Source organism: Bos grunniens, chromosome 10 (assembly GCF_055505025.1).
Source record: "Bos grunniens cultivar Pamir isolate PY7600 chromosome 10, Bosgru_T2T1.0, whole genome shotgun sequence".
In the NCBI taxonomy this organism is placed as follows: domain Eukaryota; kingdom Metazoa; phylum Chordata; class Mammalia; order Artiodactyla; family Bovidae; genus Bos; species Bos grunniens.
In genome coordinates, this window is record NC_141174.1 from 88474037 (window position 1) to 88493059 (window position 19023).

General features: G+C 50.4%; 1 protein-coding gene across 9 annotated transcripts in view; it reads right to left on the bottom strand.

Annotated features, from left to right (window-relative positions):
• Positions 1-11240: 11240 nt before the first annotated feature.
• The window catches only part of SMAD6 (SMAD family member 6), a 232618-nt gene continuing 224835 nt past the window's right edge, over positions 11241-19023 (bottom strand). For 3 of the 9 annotated variants that reach the window (XR_015135381.1, XR_015135382.1, XR_015135383.1), the window contains 3 exons: positions 15508-15641; positions 14705-14831; positions 11241-14604 (listed from right to left, as the gene is read on the bottom strand). The gene's annotated coding sequence lies outside the window, so the exon portion shown is untranslated. Of the gene's footprint in view, positions 14605-14704; positions 15053-15507; positions 15642-19023 lie in introns of all 9 variants that reach the window. The other 6 variants (XR_015135380.1, XR_015135386.1, XR_015135390.1 and 3 more) reach the window with 2 other exon arrangements.

The window sequence follows — 19023 nt, forward strand, 5'->3', positions numbered from 1 at the left end:
TGCATCCACACTACTGAGCCTGCACTCTAGAGCCCGTGACCCCCTTCCAGTGAGAAGCCCACGCGCTGCAGCTCCTGAGCTCACGTACCACATCTCCCGAAGCCTGCATGCCTAGAGCCCATGTTCTGCAACGAGAAGCCACCATGATGAGAAGCCCCTGCACCGCATTGAAGAGGAGCCCCCACTTGCCTCAACTGGAGAAAGTTCATGAGCACCAATGATGGCCCAGCACAGCCATAAATAAATAAATAAGTTTTTTAAAAAAAGAAAGAAAATGCCTTCCACATGACTTCTGTTTGGACGGAAGGAGGACAGACCAGGTGCTACTCCTGTTTGTTGCAGAGTGCTGGCTGTGAGTCACCTGGAATTTCCTACGTGAGTCAGAAGGTGGAGGCAGGGGCAGGGATAGGCCTGTGGAAAGAGAATAAGGGAAAAAAACAAACAAACGATGCACTAGAGTATAGAGGAGGCAGAGAGCACCCCCTATTGTGGGGAATCATGATGTCAGCAAAGAGGCGGAAGCATTAACTAAGGTGACCTTAGTTAATGACAGAAAAGGCTTTGAGAAGTTGATATGGAGAGAAGGTGAAGGCAGGCACCCCAGGAGGAGGGAGCCACATGGGCAAAGGCTCAGGTGGGATAGTGTGGGCCACGTGGGGAAAACATATGTTCACCTTGGCTGAGACCTAAGGGGAGTGCAGAGGAGTTTGGAAATCGAGTTTGGAGATGATTAGAAGGGCAAGATCATGGACACTCTGGAGGGGACTGTCTTGGGAAGGTTGCAGAAGACTTTCAGAAGTCCTCGAGCTGAGAAATTCAGGAAGAGCATGCTGGCAAGCTGCCACAACATACTGGAGCCCGGAGAGAAGACCTGTAAAGGGAGTCCTTTCAGAGGCAACAAGAGACAGAGCTCCCTCGTGTTGCAGGAAGCAGAGAAGGAAGAGAGATCAATGAACAGAAACACAGGACTTCTAGTCTATCTTCCTGCTCTTCAGATGGGAAAACTGACAAGAATTGCCCCAGGTCACCCAGCTGTGTAGGTAACTGACCTGCCTCCACTGCATCAGGAGTGGCGATCATCAATTGATTGGTAGCGACTACTTGAAGAGCTGTGTAGAGAAAGACTCTGAACTGCAAAGAGTGATGTGATTGATTAATGATGTCTGCCATGAGCAAGGGACCAGCGGAGTGAGGCCTAAGAGCAGGGGGTCTGTTATCTATGTACTCTTTAAGTCCCAGAGTGAATAGTTCTGCCCTCCCAGCAGCAGGCATCAGCAAGATCATGTGTACAAAAACATTCTGAAGATTGTTGAGACCGAATAAGTGGGAGGGGTTGTTCCTATGGTTATGCATGCCTCTCTTAGTCACCCTGATGCTGGTGCCAGAAAAAACACACAGCCCCCCGATATCCTCGACAGCTTTCACCCACCAAATGTCCCCAGCATGTTGACTTGCTTGTTGACTAAGGCAGGGCTTAGTCACAGGTGGCTGCACAGGGGCTGAGTTTGGGGAGCATATGGAGAGATGACATATTCAATAACCACAGGCCAAGGGCACCATGAGTCACCCAGCTCCCTGGCACATGGAACTGAGAGCAGAGTCCCTTTTGTGATCGGCAAGGGCCTGACCCTGTTAGGATGTGCAGCCAAGTTAACTATTTATGCCACACCTTGTCAGATTCCAGCTTCAGCTCATTATGGGCTTCACTCTGTCCCTAAATTCCAGTGTCAGGATGATTAGAGGCTCATCCTCCTGTTTGTTCATCTGATAAGGTGTGATGTCAGATTACCTGCTCATTTGCTCCCAGAACAGTGGACCCTGAGGCCTAGAGAAGTCTGTTCCTGTTGGGTGGACTCCAGAGGGATTTTCTCTTCATGGGGGTTTTGTAGAGAAAGCCTGGTGAAGCATAGACTAGATTCAGACTCACAGGATTGTGACCCTGGCTCTGCCACTCACTGCTTGTGGCACTGTGGGTACATCACTTAATCTCTCTGTGACTCAGTTTCCTCATCTATGAAATGGGGATAAAATCATCTGCTCTGCCTAGTTCCCTTGGAAGAGCAAGATTTAACTCTGAAATAAACTTATGTTCTTAAAGGATTGCCACATTTGGAAAGGACTTTCATATTTCAGCTTTCTAGGGCTCCTGTGGGGTAGGCAGGGTGAGTGCTTGTACGACCCCCATTTTACAGATGAAGAAACTGAGGCCCAAAGTCACATGGCCAGTTAGTGGTGAAGCCTGCACCTAACTCCAGGTCCTATTCTCTGTTCATGATGATACCAGAAGGAGGAGAGACATCAAGGTGTTTGAAAGGGGCACTGCAGAAAAAAACAGGGCCACAAGAATGAGATATAGAACAAAATGCAAGCTCCTGGCCACGGCCCTGGCTGGGGGAGAAGTGGGGAGGCCCTATCTGAGCCCTCCGGGCCAGATGCTAGGACTGCTGCACGCTCTGGCCTCTGCAGCCACCACCGTCCTGCTGGGGGCCCTGCCCATCTTCCACCACCCAGCGATTCCTGCAATCTGCCCTGTGTCCTCACATGCCCTCTCTTGTCCACACGTGGCCCATCTCTGTGCTCTCACTTCTGGTCCTCCAGCCACAAACACTTTCCCTTGGCCCATCTTTGATTCCGTGGGAGCCTCCCTTCCTCCCAGAGGGACTACTGTGGGGGGTTCGGGGCTGGAAGCAGGAACCCTCTCATCCCTAGCTCCACCCTCATCCCTCTTATCAATTTACCACTTACATGTCTGGTCTGGTGATGCTCAGACACCTGGCGCCTGCCACAGGGCTAGTCAGGAAAGGTTTGTCCAATTGAACTGAATTGAGCATATTGCTCCCCTCCCTGGGCCTCGGCCTCTACCCCTGTGGAGTGGGGTTCTTGGCAGTTGCTGTGCCAACTCCTCAGCCAGCATCTAACTGAGCATATGCAGACTCAAGAGCTTTCAGATTGACAAGTAAAGTCGGGGATGCTTCCCCATGCACTGGCCCCGCTTAGTTCTCACCTTTCAGTTCAGTTCAGTCGCTCAGTCGTGTCTGACTCTTTGCGACCCCATGAATTGCAGCACACCAGGCCTCCCTGTCCATCACCAACTCCCGGAGTTCACTCAGACTCACGTCCATCAAGTCAGTGATGCCATCCAGCCATCTCATCCTCTGTTGTCCCCTTCTCCTCCTGCCCCCAATCCCTCCCAGCATCAGAGTCTTTTCCAATGAGTCAGCTCTTCTCATGAGGTGGCCAAAGTACTGGAGTTTCAGCTTCAGCATCATTCCTTCCAAAGAACACTCAGGACTGATCTCCTTCAGAATGGACTGGTTGGATCTCCTTGCAGTCCAAGGGACTCTCAAGAGTCTTCTCCAATACCACATTTCAAAAGCATCAATTCTTCGGCGCTCAGCTTTCTTCACAGTCCAACTCTCACATCTATACATGACCACAGGAAAAACCATAGCCTTGACTAGACGAACCTTTGTTGGCAAAGTAATGTCCCTGCTTTTGAATATGCTATCTAGGTTGGTCATAACTTTCCTTCCAAGGAGTAAGCGTCTTTTAATTTCATGGCTGCGGTCACCATCTGTAGTGATTTTGGAGCCCAGAAAAATAAAGTCTGACACTGTTTCCACTGTTTCCCCATCTATTTCCCATGAAGTGATGGGACCGGATGCCATGATCTTCATTTTCTGAATGTTGAGCTTTAAGCCAACTTTTTCACTCTCCACTTTCACTTTCATCAAGAGGCTCTTTAGTTCCTCTTCACTTTCTGCCATAAGGGTGGTGTCATCTGCATATCTGAGGTTATTGATATTTCTCCTGGCAATCTTGATTCCAGCTTGTGCTTCTTCCAGTCCAGCCTTTCTCATGATGTACTCTGCATGTAAGTTAAATAAGCAGGGTGACAATATACAGCCTTGATGTACTCCTTTTCCTATTTGGAACCAGTCTGTTGATCCATGTCCAGTTCTAACTGTTGCTTCCTGACCTGTATACAGGTTTCTCAAGAGGCAGGTCAGGTGGTCTGGTATTCCCATCTCTTTCAGAATTTTCCACAGTTTATTGTGATCCACACAGTCAAAGGCTTTGGTGTAGTCAATAAAGCAGAAATAGATGTTTTTCTGGAACTCTTGCTTTTTCCATGATCCAGCGGATGTTGGCAATTTGATTTCTGGTTCCTCTGCCTTTCCTGAAACCAGCTTGAACATCTGGAAGTTCACGGTTCACATATTGCTGAAGCCTGGCTTGGAGAATTTTGAGCATTACTTTCCTAGCGTGTGAGATGAGTGCAATTGTGCAGTAGTTTGAGCATTCTTTGGCATTGCCCTTCTTTGGGATTGGAATGAAAACTGACCTTTTCCAGTCCTCTCACCTTTTAATTCTCCCCAAAACCCAATGTCCCCAGGGGGCACCACTCTTTAACTGGGTGGTAGGTTTTCTCCCCCATGGCTAGTCAGAGAGTTTCTGGGGACAGAGACCTGGGGTCTTAGCCTCAGTGGCTCCTGCGTAAAGAGCCTTCCCGAGGTCACACGTGGCCAGATGCCCATTAGCTACAGAAGCCTCTGGGCTTCCCTGTATAGGCATTTTGACCTGGGCCTGGAACCCTTCAGAAAGTATATGCAAAATGTGGGGTAGAGGTGTACAGAGGCTCATGACTTCCCAGAAAGGAGGCCCACAGAACTCGCTGGAGTATCCAAGGGGGCCAGCACCCTCAAAGTGCCAGAACTACTTCTATGACCTCATGTCACTGTCACATGAGCTGGTTCCCTGTGTCTAAGACCCCAACCAGACTCCCTGTCTTCATATGAGCACTGGCCCCAGGCCTGCCCCACAGTACTGGCTCAATACACTGAATTGGCATACTTTGCTTCTTGTAGCTGGATATGGAATAGGCTGCCTGAATCATATGCTCCCCCTTAGCTCTCCTTGAGTCAGCAAGGAGATCACATTTTTGAGTACTTGCTGAGTGCCAGGCAGAGCCTGTGCATACTCACATACATTGCTAAATAATCCTCATAACACTGCGAGGTGTATCAGTCAGGGAAGCTAGGTTATGCGACAGTAACAAGGAGCCCCTCGCCTGTCCGCGGCCTACACCAGGTTTGTTGCTCACTTTCGACTCTGCAGTTTGGCAGGTTGCTCCAGTTCACTCTTGCTCTCACTCCGTGACCCAGACCGATACAGCAACCACTACTGGAAATACTACCAACCGTGGCAGCAGAGGCAGAAGGCTCTGGAAGGCCTTGTATCAGTGATCGTACAATCAAGCTCAGAAGGCACACACATCACTTTAGCTGACAAATCATCAAGGAGGCGGAGAGACGTCAAGGCGGTTGAAAGGGGCACAGCAGAAAAAACAGGGCCACAAGAATGAGACTCTTACATTAGATACATGGCCCCACTCAAGCTCACAGGTGCTGAAAAACATCTGGAAGCAGGAGAAAAGCTCTCATCACCCCCATCTTACATTTGTAGGCATGGCCATTAGAAGTCTCAAGGGTATGCGAGGGAGCCTCAGGGCTGGAAGCTAATGCACTCAGGCCACTGCAAAGCCGGGCCCGTTCTTTGGCATCACCCTGCCCTTGAGAGGGGTTGCCCAGGGTTCAGGAACAGTCTGAAACTGGTTGAAGAATCTTTAGGGCATAGGATGGGATCAACAGGTCCTTGGGGTTGACACCCTCGTACGGGTACTCTAATTTGTGGAGTGCTGAATGAATGATGGGTGGCAAGATGTCACAGGCGCCCTCTTGGCCAAATCCTTTGCAGGAAGGACAAATCTGTCTATCAGAGGTGTACTGAGCTTCTCCTGGGTGTCCAGCTAAAGTCTCACAGAACAGTGGGGGAGGTGAGGTGGAAACAGATGATGACCTAAATGTCAGTCCGTTGTAGGGGCGAGGAAGGGGAGTGAGTCATCATGGCAGGTTAGACACTCATGTCTCTTTCTGCTGCCCCTTCAGTCCTCACCACAAAAACCAGAAAGGATGACTTTAAAAAAAAAAAAAATACAAAGATTAGAAGGACAGGAGGAAAAAAAAACAGTGGCCACAAAACACTGGAAGATAGAAATCCAAGAAAATGGAATGGTAACAGAAGTGGGGAAAGCCAGGCGCCAACACAGCTTGCACGGCAGAATCTCTAGGAGGCTTAGGACCTGGAGGCTCTGGAAGCCCTGGAGAAACAGAGAAAAGAGGGCCAACATAGGAGAACTGATGGCAAGTCTGAGAAAAAGACAGACCCGGCTTCTCTGTCTCCACATCGGAACAGCTGGGTTATTTTCTTGAAGAGGTAACATCAGAGGGTCTCTTAATAGTGCATGCTAAGTTGCTTCAGTTGTGGATGACTGTTTGTGACCCCGTGGACGGTAGCCTGCCAGGCTTCTCTGCCCATGGGATTCTCCAGGCAAGAATATTAGAGTGGGTTGCCATTTCCTGCTCCAGGGGATCTTCCCCACCCACGGATCCAACCCACCGCTCTTATTTCCTGCATGGCAGGTGGGTTCTTTACCTCTAGCGCCACCTGGTGAGCACCAGCAAGAGGGGAGGGCAGGGTACTCACCACCTGCTGTAGAACTGAGAGAGTGTATCCTATGATGCCAACATCCCCCACCCTAGCCCTCAGCTCCCCTTAGCCCTGGAGCCCTGGCAGCCAGGCTTCCTCTTCCAGGAAGAGACTGGAAAAGTCTTTTCTGCAGAATCTAAGCTGCTGAAGAAGAGTGGCTTAAAGGTCCAGACATCAGGAGTTCCCCAACCAAATGACCCAGTGGCTCACCCACAGGGATTCTCATATTTGATGAGCTCTCAGAGCCTCCAGGAAGCTGGTCAATTCCTTACCATGACACGTGAGTCTGTGGCCGGGGATTCTCAGACACTAAAGAGAGTCCCTGACTTGAAAGACCTCTCTCTACTAAACAAACAAAAATTGAAGGAATCAGACTCTGAGGTTAGAAGAAACTGCAAAACAAGCAAAAGCTATCATTACTACCCTCTGAAATAAAATATACAAGATGAGATTATAATCATGAAACAAAAACAGGATATTGTAAAAGAGAACAGTCAATTAGGTATCAAAGTAGCTCTTCCTCCTTACCCCTCTCCTCTGCCCCTCCTCAGTAGTTCAAAGGCCATCAGGTGGAGCTGCGGAACAGGTGTCTCCTTGGGGTCGGGGACAGGGGTAGCCCAGAGAGAGAGGTGAGCCTGTGTGGTGTGAGGGTGGTGGCTGCACAGAGTGCTGAAGACCACGTGAGGTGAGAGGGGTGCCCCCACGGAGGGGCAGCCTGGTGAGCAGGGGAGGATGGCATACTGTGGAGGAAGGTGGCTGCAGGGGCCTGCAGAAGGGTGCCAAGGCCTGGGAGGGACGAGGGGGCAATGGTGGTAGGAGATGGCAGAGGGGGAGACTGGTTACATAGAGAAGAATATTATAGATAATGGGAGTAGTTTCCTCACCATCAGAAAAGGGAGTTACAACTATGAAAAGGGAGAGCACTAGACGAAATTGTGCTGGTGAGTGGAATGGGAAGTTTTGATTAAACTCACAGACGGATGGGTGGATGGATAGATAGATGGATGAATGTACGCAGGTGTATATTGACATAATGTGTAGAAACACACACATATTCCCTACCGTGGTACAGGACAGCTGTTCCCTACCATAGCTCCAGCCACGGAAAGGGCCTGGGAGCAGCAGCATTCCAACGGCCACAAGTACACCCAGCACCCAGGTCTTGGCTTCTGAATACCATTCTCCACTTTGGGACCCAGTGCTCCTTGGAGAGATGAACTGGGTCTGAGAAAGTACCAGATGAGCCTGAACCATCTTGTGGTGCTAGGGAGCAAGGAAGCGCTCTGAGAATGATGGGGACCTGCCGGAAGGACACACGGGCCACCCTGCAGGGACTCCCACTAGGCCAATCTGTGACAATTTCAGTACCAATGTATATAATGTTGGTAACAGATTATAACCCACTGACCAGAATAACAAACACTGACTCCATACTCAGTAAATAAACGAATAGGGCTTCCCCAGTGGCTCAGTGGTGGAGAGTTCCCTGCCAATGCAGGAGACTTGGGTTTGATCCCTGATCTGGGAGGAAACCACATGCTGTGGAGCAACTAAGCCCCTGCACCACAACTGCTGAGCCTGCGCTCTAGAGTCTGGGAGCTGCAGCTATGGAAGCCCGTGCACCCTAGAGCCCGTGAGCCCGTGTCTGCAACCAGAGAAGCCTCTGCAAGGAGAAGCCCTCTCACTGCAACTAGGGAGTAGCCCCCAGTTTCCACAACTGGAGAAAAGCTTGCACAGTAACGAAGACCCAGCACAGCCAAAATAAATAAATAAAATTATTTAAAATAATAATAGAATTGAACAGTCCAGTTACAAGATATCAAAGTATCTCCCCCAAAATACTTACCAATTACAGATGGCAAAAGAATAATATTGCAGTGGAGAAGTCTCGCAGACACCATCCTAATCAAGGAATCAAAGTGAATGTCATCATGAATTAGACAAATTGAATCCTATCCCATCCTCCTACCTGGTAGGAGGCAATGAGAAGATAGCATCATAGACGAGTGCTATGGAATTCCTGCCAAAGACGCAGGACCCGAATCTAGTCATGGGAAACATTAGACAACCCCTGATGGACGGACATCCTCTAGAAGCCTGGCGGTCCTAAAAGTCAAAGAAATAGGAGAGACTTGACAACTAATTGCAAGCATGCTTCTGTTCTGAATATTTTGCTACGAAGAACGCCATGGCAAAACATGAAAGGCGGCTGCAGATTAGGTGGTAGCGATGTTTCTGTGTTAATTTTCTGATTTTGATGGCTATAGTGTGGTTAGAGTATGTCTTTGTTTGTAAGAAATACACACTCAGACTTCCCTGGCAGTCCTGTGGCTAAGACTTCACCTTCCAACGCAGGGGGTGCATATTCGATCCCTGGCTCGGGAACTAAGATCCCACATGCCTCAGCAGCCAAAAACTCAAAACATAAAACAGAAGCAGTATTGTAACGAATTCAATAGACTTTAAAATGCGGCCCACATCAAAAAAAAAATCTTTAAAAAGAATTTGATGGACTTAGGGAATCATTTCAGCAACTTATTCTTAATGGTTCAGGGGGAAAAACGACTTTTTTTAAAAAGTATTTGCAACTTTGGTTTATATAGGACATTGCTTCAAAATGAAAAATATTAAAAGCGAAAACAAACAAGTAACAAAAAGTGATAGGCCTTTCTTGGCTCAGTAGCTGTGGGAGAACGGTTTAAGGCAGCTCTTCGTTGGTGCGAGGGCGCCCTCTTGTGGTTTTTGTAGTACAATGCGGCACCTGAGCACCAGGTTGGGTCTGGGATTTTGCTACTGTTTCCCAGATTTAGATGTCCTCAAAGGTCGTCTTATTCGGTCCCCTGTCTCAGGCCATTGTTTCTCTTTATCTAAACCATAAAAATACCTGTGTCCTCTGTCTTCAAAGTTCCAGAAGTGTCCTTTTCTGGCCCTAATGCTGGAAACTGCCCTTAGGATTGGACTCCTTGAAGGTTCTCTGGACAGATAGGGAGCGGAAAACCGGTATGATGAGGTGCTGGACCTGTGACAAAGGCTGTAGAGGCTGGAGCCTAGATGGAAGGCCCAAAGCTGCCCCTAACGGTCTGCTTGGCCTTGGGGTCATCACTTCCCTACTCCCAAGTTCATTTTGTTTCTGCATTGGAGACCAGAAACTTGCCCAGACTTTCACAGGAGCTAATGAGATAAAAAAAATAGATCCCAGTTTCCACTTAATGGGTGACCCACATGTCCAAGGCTGTCTAGAAAAAGCCTGATTTACACCTGATGCCTGGCATTGTCACTAATGACCTTTCTTTCTCCCTCTCTCTCTCACACACACACACCACACACTCAAGCATCTCAGTCTGAATGATAAATCATTTAGTCACTACCAAGTATAGATAATCTATCAAGTGGATGATAAATTTTACGACCACAAGCCACCTGTGGGCTCACTTTTAGTGGGTTTTCCAAAGCCTTCAGGGTTCTGAACCTTTGTGGTTTCTTCTCACCCCTTTCCCTGGGTGTGATGTTTATAGGAACAACAGGTACACACTCACTCTTACCATCACAGAAAGCAAATCCTGGTCTGAGCTAAGCCCATCTTAAGTGGCTGGGCACCGGCTAGCCGGGAACTGGCTCCTTTGCCAGAAAGCAGGAGTCCGGGCAGGTAGGTGGGCCCCAGGGGCCTTGGAAGTTTAGGTTACATGTCATCTATTGAAAAAAGTTAGCATCGTACTTTTGTGATGGAAGAAAGTGATAGCATCTCTCACCATCTCCCCAGGAAGGAGAGTTCACGACTTTGAGTCCCAGGGTCAGGAAAAGGAAGGCAGAGTTACAGCCTCTGTATGTTTCAGGGGCTGTTTTCAGGTTTGGTCCATCCAAGGGGTGGACCTGGCTTTTCCCAGGGGGAGCGGGGAGAGAGCCTTGGGGCTACACTGCCTTGAGGATCAGAGAGGCAGTAACCCAGTACATTTGTAAGGCCTCCTCAGACAACCGTTTTGCCTTTTTGCATTTCTTTTTCTTGGGGACGGTCTTGGTCACTGCCTAGTGTATAATGTCACAAACCTCAATCTATAGTTCTTCAGGCACTCTGTCCCATCACTTCTGGTCCCATCACTTCACAGCAAAGAGATGGGGAAACAATGGAGACAGTGAGAGACTTTATTTTGGGGGCTCCAAAATCACTGCAGATGGTGACTGCAGCCATGAAATTAAAAGATGCTTGCTCCTTGGAAGAAAAGCTATGACCAACCTAGACAGCATATTAAAAAAACAGAGACATTATTTTGCCAACAAAGGTCCATCTGGTCAAAGCTATGGTTTTTACAGTAGTCATGTATGAATGTGAGTTGGACCATAAAGAAAGCTGAGCATTGAAGAATTGATGCTTTTGAACGGTGATGTTGGAGAAGACTCTTGAGAGTCCCTTGATCAGAGAAACGCAGATCAAAACCACAATGAGGTACCATCTCACGCTGGTCAGAATGGCTGCTATCCAAAAGTCTACAAGCAATAAATGCTGGAGAGGGTGTGGAGAAAAGGGAACCCTCTTACACTGTTGGTGGGAATGCAAACTAGTACAGCCACTATGGAGAACAGTGTGGAGATTCCTTAAAAAACTGGAAATAGAACTGCCATACGACCCAGCAATCCCACTGCTGGGCATACACACCGAGGAAACCAGAATTGAAAGAGACACGTGTACCCCAATGTTCATTGCAGCACTGTTTATAATAGCCAGGACATGGAAGCAACCTAGATGTCCATCAGCAGACGAATGGATAAGAAAGCTGTGGTACATTTACACAATGGAGTATTACTCAGCCATTAAAAAGAATACATTTGAATCAGTTCTAATGAGGTGGATGAAACTGGAGCCTATTATACAGAATGAAGTAAGCCAGAAAGAAAAATACCAATACAGTATGCTGCTGCTGCTGCTGCTAAGTCGCTTCAGTCGTGTCCGACTCTGTGCGACCCCATAGACGGCAGCCCACCATGCTCCCCTGTCCCTGGGATTCTCCAGGCAAGAACATGGAGTGGGTTGCCATTTCCTTCTCCAATGCATGAAAGTAAAAATTGAAAGGGAAGTCACTCAGTCATGTCTGACTCTTAGCAACCCCATGGACTGCAGCCTACCAGGCTCCTCCATCCATGGGATTTTCCAGGCAAGAGTACTGGAGCAGGGTGCCATTGCCTTCTCTGCCAATACAGTATACTAATGAATATATATGGAATTTAAAAAGATGGTAACGATAACTCTGTATGCAAGACAGCAAAAGAGACACAGATGTTTAGAACAGTCTTTTGGACTCTGTGGGAGAGGGTGAGGGTGGGATGATATGGGAGAATGGCATTGAAACGTGTATAATATCATATGTGAAACAGATGGCCAGTCCAGGTTCGATGCATGATACAGGATGCTTGGGGCTGGTGCACTGGGATGACCCAGAGGGATGGGATGAGGAGGGGGGTTCAGGATGGGGAGCACGTGTACACCTGTGGTGGATTCATGTTGATGTATGGCAAAACCAATACAATATTGTAAAGTAATTAGCCTCCAATTAAAATAAATAAATTTATATTAAAAATAAAATAAAAATAAAATTCTATAATTTTCTGAAACAGAAAAAAAAAAAAAAAAGGTCCCTTGGACTGCAAGGAAACCAAACCAGTCCATCCTAAAGGAAATCAGTCCTGAATATTCATTGGAAGGACTGATGCTGAAGAGGAAGCTCCAATACTTTGGCCACCTGATGTGAAGACCCGACTCATTGGAAAAGACCCTGATGCTGGGAAAGATTGAAGGAGAAGGGGACGACAGAGGATGAGATGGTTGGATGGCATCACCGACTTGATAGACAGGAGTTTGAGCAAGCTCCAGGAGTTGGTGATGAACAGGGAGGCCTGGCGTGCTGCAGTCCATGGGGTCGCAGAGTCAGACGTGACTGAGCGACTGAATTGAACTGAACCCAGTACATAGAGAATGGTGGGTGCCTCTCCATGGAAGAGGTGGGTGCCTCTTCCACTGGGAAAGGAGAGGAGGGGTTTGTAAAAGGTGGTGTCCTATGCCTGCTCCGCATGTGGGCAGGGCCTTGATGGGCTGGTGGTGGGAGTCAGGGGGCTGGACAGGGTCTTCAGCAGCTGTGAGTGCCGCCAGCCCCATGCAGCAGAGGACAGAGAAGAAAGACCGCAGAGTCATCTGCAGAGCAGGGGGCAGAGACAAAGTCAACAGCCAGAGCCCAGACGACAGGCCAGACCCTACTCTCCTTCCCCACACACCATATGATCAGACGTCCTATAGCATCCACGAAAGGGGTGGAAAATAGGGCGCTACAGAAATACACAAAATTGGCCTTTATAAACAGGTTTAGGAGGCACGTAGATTCAGGTTGACCTTCATTTAGGAAAACAAAGAACTGAGAGGTTTCTGGACCCCAAGTGTAGAGGAGGCCTCAGAGCAGCCACAGACACCAAATGGGCTCCTCTGATAGGGGCCAGGCCCTAGGAGCTGGGGGGTGGGGTACAGCAGATATTTGAAGTTAAAGCTTCATTTTTCTTTATTTTTTTAAATGTACATTCAGGATGTAGATTTTTAAAATGTACATTCGAATGTACATTCAGGTGAAAAGGGCATACGTTTTAGAAAAACAAGTAATATGAATGTTCACACGAGGGGTAATCTCACTGCTCATTTAAGGGGCACCTTCCACAACCAGGAGCTTTAGAACACGCTCTCAAACCCTCACAAACACCCTGTAGAGAATCACCACCATCCGAAACATCAACGCGGCAACAGTGGCAAGGGATGGAGGACTCGGCTGAGCTCCCACAGGCGGGTCAGTGACGGGCTGTGATAGCCTGTTTGTATTCTGGCCACTACACCCCACGGTCTCTCTGGGAGGAGCCACAGGTCAGCTCTGCCCCTCAGTCTCCCTGTACATCCTTAACACTTGGGTTCAAGCCTGTGGGGAGATTGGTGAAGTGGGGCCATGGAGAGAGCGCGGGGAGAGGTCTGAGGAGGCTGCTGCCCTGCCACGGTGCCGGGTGGTGGCCTGGGGACCGCTGGAGGTTGCAGCGATCAGGAAGACAGGCTGGACGTGGGACAGGAGGGGAGCCAGGACACTCTGGGGCCAGTGGCAGACTTCCACATGTCTGGCACAACCCCCAACTCTGGACTTCACTTCCATCTTGCAAATCTTACTATTCAAATCCGGCAGGGAAGCATCTTCTGGGAAGGGCAGTTCTGAGCTTTAGAGGGGAGCGGGGGTGCCAGGTTGACACCCCAACCCCGAGCAGTGACTTGAGGGCCTCGCCTCAGGGGTTGCTGACGTGGGGAAGTTGGTCTGGCAGCTGCGGGTCTTTGGGAACCATCTCTCGCTGCCCAGCCCTCACACATGAGACATGGATGCGTGGGCAGCCTGCAGGCCCGTCCTGCCCAGGGTCTGGGGCCAAAGCAGATGGCCCAGGGTGAGTGGTGATGGTGGCTGGGCCTCTGGCTCTAACATCCAGAGGGAAGAGAGGCTGGGGTGGGGCTCCAGAAAAGGTCCTTCTCCCACCAGTTCCCTGTCTTCTCTGCTGTTGGCCTTCCTGAAGGGCCCTCCATGCTGCACAGGAGGCCACAGAGCCTTCCTTCCTGGGTGGGGCTGCAGGACACAGCAGGGGAGGTCTCGGGAGAGCTGGCCATGCCTGGGGACAGGCTCCGGGGGCCTGATTGTTGTTCAGTCGCTCAGTCATGTCAGACTCTTTGCAACCCCATGGAATGCAGCACGCCAGGCCTCCCTGTTTATCACCAGCTCCCAGAGCCTGCTCAAACTCATTTCCATTGAGTCAGTGATGACATCCAACCATCTTGTCCTCTGTCATCCCCTTCTCCTCCTGCCTTCAATCTTTCCCAGCATCAGGGACTTTTCCAATGAGTCGGCTCTTTGTACCAGGTGGCCAAAGTATCAAAGCTTCATCTACAGCATCAGTCAGTCCTTCCAATGAATAATCAGGGTTGATTCCTTTTAGGATTCACTGGGTGTCTGCTTCCTCAGAGCTGGGTCTGCTCCCTCGGCCTCCTTCATTCTCTTCCTGGGAAGAAAACAAAGTCCATCACCCCTCTCCCCTGTCAATCCCTCCCTGCCCCAAACATGAGACTTTTCCCTTGAAAATAACCAACTGGGAAACATACCTTTATCAGAAGTCCCAAGTGGGCAGCCCTGAGCAGAAAGTGCTGGGGCAAGAGTCAGGATCGAAGGTGAGCCCAGCCCCCACTGCTGGGTGGTCAGGAACCTGCAGGCTCCGACTTGGGTTTCCACCTGTGATGAGTGAGAGGGCGGCTGCCTCGTCCAGCTGCGGGCAGAACGGGGGCAACAGGGAGAGCCCAGCCCCCAGCAGTGATGAGCATGTGGTACACACACCATAGAGCACCAGGGAGCATTACAGAGAGAAAACACACGCAGGGCTCGGGGCCTGACGGAGACGGTGAGGATGGAAAGGCCTCCCGTGGGAAGAGTGCGGCCGGGTCTCTGTGCAGGCCCTGCAGGGGTGAAGACACAGAGCCATGGGAAGATGCTCCGGGTGGGTGGAGGTGCGGGTCTGGGGGCCTTGGGGTTGTGAGTGAAGGGAAAGCAGCTGTTAGCAGTTAGCACACCGTAAATGTTCAAGAGAGAGCAAAGTGCTGGGCTCTGGAGCGGGGAGAGGGCGCCTAAAGACAAGGAAAGGTCTCAAGAGAGAAGCAGGATGACAAAGGACAGTGGGAGTGGCTCACCAGTATCGCGCAAGCCATCAATTTCACACACTCACGGTTTGCTTCCCGGTCTTCCTTACAGCCCAGCGAAGCAAATCTTAACAGCTCCTCCCCTCCATTTTCAAGCCCATACATTGCAAAGCCCTCTTTTTTCAGAGGAGGAAACTGAGGTTCTGAGGGGCAGTGATTTCCCCAAGGCTCCCCAAGACAGCATCAAAACTCCACCCCACATCTGTGGCTCATACCTTGTGACCCAGGGAACCCAGCTGGACAAAGGCCGGGAGCTGCAGCGAGCCCTGCAGGCTTGGGCGACAAGGTGTCCGAGTGGCCTGGAGCGGAGGTCTGCCCCAGAGAGCCCCCTGGGGGCCCAGTGGTGACCCTGGAGGAAGATGGAGAGGTGGGCTGGGAGGCGAGGCAGACCCCCAGCAGAATGAAACTACCAAAGCCACCCTGCCTGACTTACTGCCCCAAAGTGCTCAGTGTATATAGCCTTCTGGAGTCGGGGTGGCGACAGAGGTCCACGGGGCCTGGTGGACAGAGCTCAGCTCAGACGTGCCTCTGACACTGGGTGAGGCTTCTGCACCAGACCTTTTCACACACCTCCATTTCCCCAAGAGGACATTATATTCTCTACTTAATAGTTCAGAACACAGAGGCCCTGAGAAGTGAAGTCACTTGCCCAGGACCTCAAAAGAAAATGGTAGAACTATTCCACAAGCCAGGATCTTCTGTCTCTAATGCCAGTTTCTTTCAGAAATATGATCCACTGTTAATGAGAACTGCTGATGACGGAGCAGGAACCAAGAATAGCGCAGGCGCTTACCTGGACTACCTTTAATCTATATGGCCCTCCCTCATCCTATGGAGTAGGAATCTCTGGCTCAGACACAGCATTCAACCCAGATCTTCCTCAACTCCAAAGCCCAAATTATTTTCTCTATAGCTTGTTTCCCGAAGTGTATTCCATGGGGCGTTCATTGGTGTCGCAGAAAGGGTGGGGACAGGGGATGTTGGTGAACAGATATTTTGGGAAGCACTGAGTTAGACAACCACCTTTAAGACTTCTTGGAGGTTTAATAATCTATTGTTTTTAATCTCTGAAAGTGGAAACTGGTGTGCTCACACTTAATTGGCCCACAGTCTCCTTTTACCGTAAAACAATGCATTAGTTAAGAATGTGCAGAACTGCAGGCAGAGAAACGGCCCCTCAGTAGCAGCCAGGAACCAGCAGAGATGGGCAGTCCAGAGCTGATGTAGTGGCTCAGACGTGGCCCTGGGACCCAGGCTCCTTCTAGCCTCCCGCTCTGCCATCCCCCACAGGTATCTTCCACCTCCATGGCGGCAAAACGACTGCAGCCCTTTCAGACAGCACAGTTACGTTCCAGGCAGGAAGAGGCAAAGAGAAGAGGGGAGCAGAACCTTTATATCCCAGAAGCTCCCTCAGCAGACTTCTGCTACATCTCATCTGCCAGAAGCATGTCACACGAGCACCCTAGCTGCAAGACAGCCTGGAAGGCTGAGTAATTTTAAGGGCCAATTATCACCCAGAAAGAAGTGTAGGTCTCTGGGTAGGGAGGAACGGAAGAGAGGATACAATAAAACTCCTAGAGTTGGTGTCCCACAGAAATGCTTTGGAAAATGATGCTCTCCCTTCATGCCATCACCTCTTATTTTTCTGCCCGATGACAGGCAACTCATTCTTCAAAGCCTACAATGGCCCCTCTGCAACCAAGGCTCTCAGATTCCTCCATCTCCCACCCCTGCCCCTCGCTCCCTGGCAGATGAGGTGGCCCTGATCAGTCCGCTGTGGGCTGTGCTAGGGTGAGGAGCAGGAATGTCCTCTGGATGGACTGCCTACCCATCCGCTGCTAGAGGGCAAGGACATGACCCATTCCTATCTGTGTCTACCAAGGCCTGGCACAAATGTCCAAAACGAGCCTGAGTGGCTTTCAGAAGGAGAAAGTGGTTCAGGATGCTTTGCTTGGTTAGGAGAAGCAGGTACCGATCTAAGCTGCCAAACTCAGAAAGGCAGGCATCATGATAAGGATCCAGGGGGGCTGCTGGGAACTGAGGGCAGGGGTGTGGTCAGGGCTCAGGAAGGCATGCTGTCCATCCGGAAGGGCAGCGGCACCCCAGGCAGCCTGCTCCACGTGCGCTGCTTCATCCACATGCCCGGAGCCCAGCCTTTTCTGCTTTTCCGTCCAGGGAACAGACATGAGATGCTACACTTCCGCTCCAGTGAGACCAGCTCCAGAGGCAAGCTGACCCTGTCAGCCTCATTGCTAAATTGAGAGAGAGACTCTGATTGGTCCAGCTTGGGTCAGGTGTCACCCTGGTCCAATCGATTGTGCCCCTCAGCAGCTGGGGGGAAGGAGGTGGGGCTCATGTAATGCATGGATGGAAGGGACAATAAAGGCAGATGTCTCAAGATGTGACTACCTGACTTTAGGGTATAACAGGGGTCAGCAAATTATGACCCAGGCACTAAATCCAGCCTGCCAGCATTTGTATAAATCAAATGTTATTAGAACATAGCTATGCTCATTCACAGGGCTTCCCAGGCGGCACTAGTGGTAAAGAAACCGCCTGCCAATGCAGGAGATGTAAGAGACTCAGGTTCGATCCCTGGGTGGGGAAGATCCCCTGGAGGAGGGCACGGCAACCCACTCCAGTATTCTTGCCTGGAGAATCCCATGGATAGAGGAGCCTGGCGGGCTACAGTCCATGGGATCACAAAGAGTCGGACACGACCGCAGCGACTTAGCACGCATGTATGCATGCTCGTTCACTGATGTACTGTCCATGGCTGTTTTTGTGACAGACCGCAGAGTAGAAGAGTTGTGCCATGGACTGTGTGGCCTGCAAAGCCAAATACTGACTATGTGGTTCGCGCAAAACAAGTTTGTCAACAACAACCCAGCACCCCGATTACAGGGAGGAGCTTGTCTGTCTAGGACCTTGAGGGCAAATTGAGGGCAAGGATGTGCCATTCGGATCTGCATCCCCAAAGGCCACAGCACAGGTAGCTGGTTGAGCTAAAGAAGTAAGGAAGGGAAGGAGGAAGGAAAGGAGGGAGGGAGAGGGGGAAGAGCGAAGGCAGAGGCAGTGCCCTTGCTGGTTCCCAGGCCTCTCCCCGGGCTTTCGAGCAGAGCGGCAGGATGCTGGGGAAGGGGTTTCTCCCTCTCCGTTCACTCAGCCCGCATCTGCTCCTAATTGAGGCGCAGTGGTACAAGCCTGATTGGGAATAGCAGGTGCCAGGACGTGGTGAACATTAGGGAATAGTCACTTGGCGGGCTCTGGAGCTGCCAAAACGAAAGTGTGCCGATGGGCCAGATGTGCGCTCATTACCATCCGCTCTTCCTCAGCAGCGTTTTAAGGGAACATTTGTTTGTGGAGGGAACACAGCTGTTCCCTGGGAAATGGGTTTCCCTCTTTGGGCAGAGGAGTCGGGGAGGGGCTGCGGGGGTGGGGGGACACTGGAGCCGTCTAGGGGACCTGGCAGCTGCAGACTCTCCGTCTGGTCAAGGGCAGGGGTTCAAGAGGACAGTGCCCACTGTGACCTCCACGCTCGTGTGAAAGGGAATGTTAGCCCCATTTCTCAGAGGAGGAAGCAGAGGCCGAGGGAGGCCACGTGACCTCCGCCAAGGCCAAAGAGCCCATAAATGACGATCCCCAAAAGCAGGCTCTCTCCAGCAGGACCACTGCCCTCACACAGGCCCGGCTCCAGCTTCTCAGTAACATTTGCAGCAAAGCATCTCTAG